Genomic DNA, 8,136 nt, shown 5'->3' on the forward strand with positions numbered 1-8,136 from the left:
TGAATGGAGCCTTACCAGGGGGGTGATCAATGACAGGGGGGTGATCCGGGAGTCTATATGGGTGATCACCCCCCTGTCATTGATCACCCCCCTGTCATTGATCACCCCCCCCCCCCCGTAAGGCTCCATTCAGACATTTTTTTGGCCCAAGTTAGCGGAAATTTTTTGTTTGCTTTTGTTTTTGTTTTTTCTTACTAAGTCTCATATTCCACTAACTTGTGTCAAAAAATAAAATCTCACATGAACTCGCCATACCCCTCACGGAATCCAAATGCGTAAACATTTTTAGACATTTATATTCCAGACTTCTTCTCACGCTTTAGGGCCCCTAAAAAGCCAGGGCAGTATAAATACCCCACATGTGACCCCATTTCGGAAAGAAGACACCTCAAGGTATTCCGTGAGGGGCATATTGAGTCCATGAAAGATTTAAATTTTTGTCCTAAGTTAGCGGAAAGTGAGACTTTGTGAGAAAAAAAAAAAAAAAATCAATATCCGCTAACTTATGCAAAAAAAAAAAAATTTCTATGAACTCGCCAGGCCCCTCATTGAATACCTTGGGGTGTCTTCTTTCCAAAGTAGCGTCACATGTGGGGTATTTATACTTCCCTGGCTTTTTAGGGGCCCGAAAGTGTGAGAAGAAGTCTGGGATCCAAATGTCTAAAAATGCCCTCCTAAAAGAAATTTGGGCACCTTTGCGCATCTAGGCTGCAAAAAAGTGTCACACATCTGGTATCGCTGTACTCAGGAGAAGTTGGGGAATGTGTTTTGGGGTGTCATTTTACATATACCCATGCTGGGTGAGAGAAATATCTTGGCAAAAGACAACTTTTCCCATTTTTTTTATACAAAGTTGGCATTTGACCAAGATATTTTTCTCACCCAGCATGGGTATATGTAAAATGACACCCCAAAACACATTCCCCAACTTCTCCTGAGTACAGCGATGCCAGATGTGTGACACTTTTTTGCAGCCAAGGTGGGCAAAGGGGCACATATTCCAAAGTGCACCTTTCGGATTTCGCAGGCCATTTTTTACACATTTTGATTGCAAGGTACTTCTTACACATTTGGGCCCCTAAATTGCCAGGGCAGTATAACTACGCCACAAGTGACCCCATTTTGGAAAGAAGACACCCCAAGGTATTCCGTGAGGGGCACGGCGAGTTCCTAGAATTTTTTATTTTTTGTCACAGTATCCTGTTGGTGGATGAGATAATGAGAGCAGGAATGTCCTCTCTGAAAGGCTTTCTGAAAGGCTTTCTGCATTTCCTATGCTCCACTTGATTTGCTGGTGGCTCCAGTGAAGCATCCATGTCACAAATGTGCATCCATGTCACATTTCTTCCCCTCTTTTTTTTACATCATCCCCCCTTCATATCACATCCCCCCCCCCTCATTGGCAGCACTCCGACCCCCTAATGGCACATTTCTCCCCCTCCATGAGCTTGGCAGCAGCACATATTACCCCCCAATGGCACATTTCTCCCCCTCCATGGGCCTGTAAGCGCAGCAGCACATCTACCCCCCCACGGTACATTTCTCCCTCAACACCATCTCCATGATGGGACAGAGACTGGCACCAGTAACAATAAGTTATTATCATCAGGCACTAAGGTAAGGTTCACAGTATAGCCAGCCACAGTGGGTGGCGGATGGGCACAGCAGCCAGCAGGACACACACCAACCTGACCTTGGGCTTCTTCTGGCACCACTGTCTGTCTGTGGGTGCCGGCGGCAGCCAGACACTGACACTGAGGTGAGGTGTGGCAGGGCCCTGGCTCCTTCTCCCCTTTTGGCTGCGCAGCGCTCTAAAGGAGGGGCTGGTGTTGCGTTCAGTCAGCCCCTCGCTCCGAGCCCCAGCAGCCACTACTCTCTTAAAGAGGCAGAGAGGGGCTCAGAGCGTCCGGGCCGCGGTGGCTCTTATCAGAGCAGGCCATCGGTGGAAGCCAATAAAATTGTACTTGCTGTTGCGGCGGTGTCGGGTGCAGGTGGGAGCCAGAGCAAGGCCCCCACCAGCGTGAGGCCTTAGGTGGCAGCCTAAGTGGCCTAATAGAAGAGCCACCTCTGGCTATAATTGCTACATAGCTAGTTTCTTTTTTTTTTTTTTTTTTTTTTCGTGAAGATTAGACTTCTTTTTATTGAGTGGGTCAGCTTGTACACTTCAGTGCCATAAAAAACTGAAATAAATAAATTCTGAACGTTAAATCAAACAAATATCAATAGGTGCTATCGTTTTGCAGTTTTAAGTGACGTGAATTCACTGGAGCCACCAGCAAATCAAGTGGAGCATAGGAAATGCAGAAAGCCTTTCAGAAAGCCTTTCAGAGAGGACATTCCTGCTCTCATTATCTCATCCACCAACAGGATATTGCTGGCAATAACCGTGCAGGAATGAAGCAGCTGCTTCTTAACGTTGTAATTGTCCCAGATTCCTGCTTCTGACTACACCATTGGTTCACCTGTATTAAGGTCAACACCGATGAGCTGCCTGGATTCTGCATATTCTGTCTGAAGTTTTACTAATGTTTCTTGAGCGTCATATCCAGAGTTCTGTGCAAGAACCTTGGGAATGATGAGGAGAGCATCAGCAAATGCTTGCACACCAAGCTGGGCTCGGCCCTTCACATTAGGCTTGTGTTTGACAAGAGCATCAGCAATTGCTACTTCTACGGCTCCTGCCCCAGGTATAACACAGCCGTCCTCTATGGCATTTTTAACTGCCCTCAGGCCATCCCTAATGGCATCTTTAATTTGGGTTAGAGTGTGTTTATTTGGCCCCTTGACCAGCAGGGTGACAGAACGTGGATTTTCACATTGTTCTATGAACGTAAACTTCTCTTCACCCAAGGTGTGCTCATAAACAAGACCAGCATGACCCAAGCAATCAGGGGTGAGATCATCCACAGAGTTCATTGCAGTGCCACCACAGGCCAGGGTAAGCCTTTCCATGTTTCTTCTCTTCGCTCTACGGAGAGCTACAATCCCCTCTTTAGCAAGAGCATCCAATGAGAATGGGTCAATTCCCTTCTGGTTTAGCACTATGAAACCTTAGCCAGAATCTCTGCACACTTTATGCTTCAGGGCTACGATTTTATTTACCCTCTCCTCTATAAATTTTCTCTCAGCTTTCACTAGTTTTTCTCGCTCCTCTGCGCTTTTGTAGAAAAATCCAGAATTGACTTCAGTTTTCTCATACTCCAAGGACACATTGCAAGTGAGAATAAACGCATCTTCCACTCTCTTCTTCATGTCTGGATAACAAGCCCCATGATCAAGTACAAGTCCTCGTATTAACTTAGCGTCACTGTTCGTTTTATGCTTTATCTCCATAATTTCCACCATGTTCAAGTCAATTGGTTCATTGGGTTGCCTTATGGCCAAAACAGAGTCCACAACAGCCTCTGTTAAGACATCAGCCAGCTCAGCATGAACTTTGGTGCGGAGTAAAGTCCTGGCCACGTTAATAAGGGTCTCTCTGTCCATTTCTTTAGATACCTTAATCTCATCCAAGACTTTAAGTGCTTTTTCTTTTGCAGCTTCAAATCCTTCAGTGACAATTCTGGGGTGAAGGACCTCAGATATGTAGAGATCAGCTTGCTTTAGCAGCTCTCCGATGATCAAAACGTTGGAGGTTGTTCCATCCCCGGTAATGTCATCTTGGGCGGTGGCTACTTTTGCAATCAAGGAGGCTGTTGGATGCTGAATTTGCATTTCATGGAGAAGGACATTGCCGTCCTTGGTAAGCTTGATATCCCCAGATCCAGAGACCAACATCTTCATGATCCCCTTAGGCCCGAGGTTGGTCCGCAGCACATCCTGGAGCCCGCGCGCAGCGCTGATATTAACGGCCAGAGCCGCTAGGGCCCGGGTCACCTCGGCCTTCGGGTTCAGGGCCTTCACAGCGGACATTGTGGTGGGACAGGATGCTCGGGAGAGTCAGAGAAGAACCGTCCGCCGCACGTCCCGATGGCAAGAGACTACATAGCTAGTTTCTTAACCCTTTAAGAAATATTTCACCTTAGGGACCAGGCTGTCACGAGTTGGAGGTCCCAGGAGAGACCTCCGCGTCGTCAAGCAAAAAACTAACGGAACTCAGGTACAGACACACAAGAGTTTAATGCACAAACAGAATTAAAGGAGGAAAACACAGGGAAATTGAGAGCTTTATGTACTGTCCGCACAGTGGGAGGAAAACCCCCACTGCGCCACTGTCTAGTAATACTCCAGAGGGGCGTGACTAAGCAACTCCTGGTATTCACTAGGGCCCCAGATGGTAGGGTTAGGCTTTGCCACAGGGAGTTGCTAGGGTCCACTCTGGAGCATGAACTAGACAGTGACAACAGGAGCAAATTGACAACAGGTACCAGAAGGTACCAATGGTACATAGGCAAACATAAACATGCAAACACAAGCAGGCAACTAAAAACACTAGCTCCACCAGTGGTATACTGCATGGCCTTGCCCATAGCACTCTGCAGCAAGGCACGCTGCAGCAAGGGCTTGCTGAACAGAGAAATATATATACACACTAGGTGACTCAAACATAACTCTCAGAACAGATAACAGAAACACAGGAAAGAGGACGGCAATGAACAAGTAGAAAACCCACAGAGCACAGACAGACACGGATCCCATGGGTCAGCAGCATGGGAGAGTGAGTACAAACTAGGAGCAGGACAAGACAACACACACCAGGAGAGCTGACCCAGAACTGAGGAAGCCTCAGCCTTAAATACAGGTTCCATGGGTGCAGCAGAGAGGCCACACCCATGGAGCAGACAAAGAGGATTAACTCCTAATAGGCACACATGGGAGTTAACCCGTAAAGAACCACAAATAACACACAGGAACGGAGCTGCAGCGAAAGCATAGACAGAAGGTCACAGCTAGAAGTAGCGACTGTGACACAGGCCATCTGACCAGTCATGTGTGAATAACTTTAAAACACTTTTACTTATCCAGGCCATTCTGAGAATGTTTTTTCGTCACATATTGTACTACATGACACTGGTAAAATTAAGTAAAAAAAATAATTTTTATTTATAAAAAAATCTAATTTACCAAAAATTTGGAAAAATTAGCAAATTTCCAAGTTTAAATTTCTCTACTTCTATAATACATAGTAATACCTACAAAAATAGTTATTACTTTACATTCCCCATATGTCTACTTTATGTTTGGATCATTTTGGGAATAATATTTTATTTTTTGGGGACATTACAAGGCTTAGAAGCAAATCTTGAAACAGCATGGCAACGTCTCACCTGGGACGTTGAATAGGTTCTGTGGAGCTTGGTGGGTGAAGCGGAAGAGGCAGTAGCAGTGGAAAAGGAGGATTCAGCCAAGGAGGAGATGGAGGATAGGAGTAGTAGGAGGAGAAGAAAAGGCAGGCTTGCATGCATTCCGTGGTGGTAACACCAAATCCACATGGGTGCTACAGGTTACATGCTTGACGGCCGTCAGAAGGTTCACCCAGTGGGCAGTAAAAGTTATGTACCTGCCTGTGCTTGCTAGACCATGTGTCTGTGGTCAGATGTATCTTGGTACCGACAATGTGTACCAGAGATATATTAACTTGCCGCTAAATGTGGCCATTTAGTGAAGGGATGCCCCTCTGGGAGAAATATTTATTTCCGTGGACCTTCCATTGTGGTGTGCCAATGATCACATATTTTCTAAAGGCCTCTGAATCAGCCGTTGGGCAAGAGGATTATCCGACATCATTTTTTTACGCTCAAACATTTGGGCCACAGAAGACTGCCTTTTGCCAGATGAGCGCGACGACGGCAAGGTGGAAGGTGAAGTGGAGGACAAATGGGAGGAGAGAGGAGAAGGAGAAGAGGCAGGACATGGAGCACCAGGAGTGTGGCTTTGTGGGTTCTGACGGCGTTGCTCCCTCTAGGCTCGGTGATGGGAGGCCAAGTGCCTTCTTAAGGCGGTTGTCCCTCGGTAAGTGTTGGGCTTTCCGCGACTTATGCGCTGACAGCACATGCTGCAGATGGCAACACTATTGTCAGCAGCTAACACTGCGGAGCCATGTGCCGGCATTCTGGGAGCGCAAGATTGACTGTGCATGGTAGATGGCTCGCTCCAGATACATTTGCAGTCTACTTTTTGCCTCCTGTGCACTCCAAGTTCTGCCTCCTTTTTCTCCCTATCTGCTGCTCCGTCTCTCCCTTTGAACTCCCCTCCTCTTCCTCTCTTGTGGGCACCCACGTGACGTCCATCGACACGTCATAATTGTCACCTTCACCACCACTGGCATTAGAGATCTCAGAGTAGGCAGCAACAGCGGGGACCACCCTCCTTGGGCTGACCTGGGTACTGTCGTCAGACTGCTGGGTGGTGGCCGTTGCTACCTCCTCTTCCTCATCCGATGCCAAGAATGGCTTTGCATCAGTAAGGTCTGTAAATTGATGGGAAAATAATTCCTTTGACTCCAGTGGAGGGGCTATGGTGGTGGTGGTGTCTTTTGGGGTGCACACAGCAGAGAGTGAGGAGGATGCAGATACAAAGAATGAGGAGGGTGCAGAAGCGGAAGGCTGAGTGAGCCACTCAACCAACTCTGGTGCGTCCTTTGACATAATCATACGTAGCTTCTCCAACTTTCCACTTAGGCTCCGGCCTGGTGCACCTACCCGAACGCTACCAACCCTGCGGAACGGCCTGCCTCTTCCTCTGCCTGTCATTTTTAAAATGACCCTGTGCTACAGTCCCTAGAGAAGAGCAGTATTTGTGAAATATATGGTATATTGCACCCCTCAAATCAGTATTTTGTGGAAGCAGGTATATAGAACCCCATTATCAGTATTTTGTAGAAGCATGTATAATGCACCCCTCAATCAGTATTTTGTTGAAACAGGTATATAGAACCCGTTAATCAATATTTTGTGGAAGCAGGTATATCGCACCCCTCAATCAGTATTTTGTGGAAACAGGTATATAGAACCCGTTAATCAATATTTGGTGGAAGCAGGTATATCGCACCCCTCAATCAGTATTTTGTGTAAGCAGGTATGTCAAACCCCTCAATCAGTATTTTGTGGAAGCTGATATATGGAAGGTCTCAATCAGTTGTTAGTTGAAGCAGGTACGGTATATCAAAACCCGCAATCTGTATTTTGGGGACGTAGGTATATGGAAAACCTCTATCACTCTTTTGTGAAAGCTGACAAATGGCAGGCCTCAATCAGTTGTTAGTTGAAGCAGGTATATCACCCCTCAAGCAATAATTTTGTGAATGTAAGTATATGGAAAACCTCTATCAATATTTTGTGGAAGCTGATATATGACAGACCTCAATCAGCTGTTAGTTGAAGCTGGTATATCACCCTCAAGCAGTAATTCTGTGGACGTAAATATTTTGAAAACCTCTATCACTATTTTGTGGAAGCTGATGTATGGCAGGCCTCAATCAGTTGTTAGTTGAAGCAGGTATAACAAAACCCACAATCTGTATTTTGTGGGTGTAGGTATATGGAAAACCTCTATCACTATTTTGTGGAAGCTGATATATGGCAGGCCTCAATCAGTTGTTAGTTGAAGCTGGTATATCAAAACCTGCAATCTGTATTTTGTGGACGCAGGTAAATGGAAAACCTCTATCACTATTTTGTGAAAGCTGATAAATGGCAGGCCTCAATCAGTTGTTAGTTGAAGCTGGTATATCACCCTCAAACAGTAATTTTGTGGATGTAGGTATATGGAACACCTCTATCACTATTTGGTGGAAGCTGATAAAAGGCCAGGCTTCAATAAGTTGTTAGTTGAAACAGGCATATCAAAACCTGCAATCTCTATTTTGTGAATGCAGGTATATGGAAAACCTCTATCACTATTTTGTGGAAGCTGATATATGGCAGGCCTCAATCAGTTGTTAGTTGAAACAGGTATATCAAAACCTGCAATCTGTATTTTGTGGATGCTGGTATATGGAAAACCTCTATGTCTATTTTGTGGAAGCTGATATATGGAAGGCCTCAATCAGTTGTTAGTTGAAGCTGATATATCACCCTCAAGCAGTAATTTTGCGGACGCAGGTATATGGAAAATCTCTATCACTATTTTGTGGAAGCTGATATATGGCAGGCCTCAATCAGTTGTTAGTTAAGGCAGGTATATAAAAACCCGCAA

General features: G+C 45.7%; 1 pseudogene; it reads right to left on the reverse strand.

The window, feature by feature from the left end:
* Nucleotides 1–2,280: 2,280 nt before the first annotated feature.
* Nucleotides 2,281–3,912, reverse strand: LOC122931730 (annotated as a pseudogene).
* Between the last annotated feature and the right edge of the window lie 4,224 nt (nucleotides 3,913–8,136).

This window comes from Bufo gargarizans, chromosome 3 (assembly GCF_014858855.1).
Source record: "Bufo gargarizans isolate SCDJY-AF-19 chromosome 3, ASM1485885v1, whole genome shotgun sequence".
Taxonomy (NCBI): domain Eukaryota; kingdom Metazoa; phylum Chordata; class Amphibia; order Anura; family Bufonidae; genus Bufo; species Bufo gargarizans.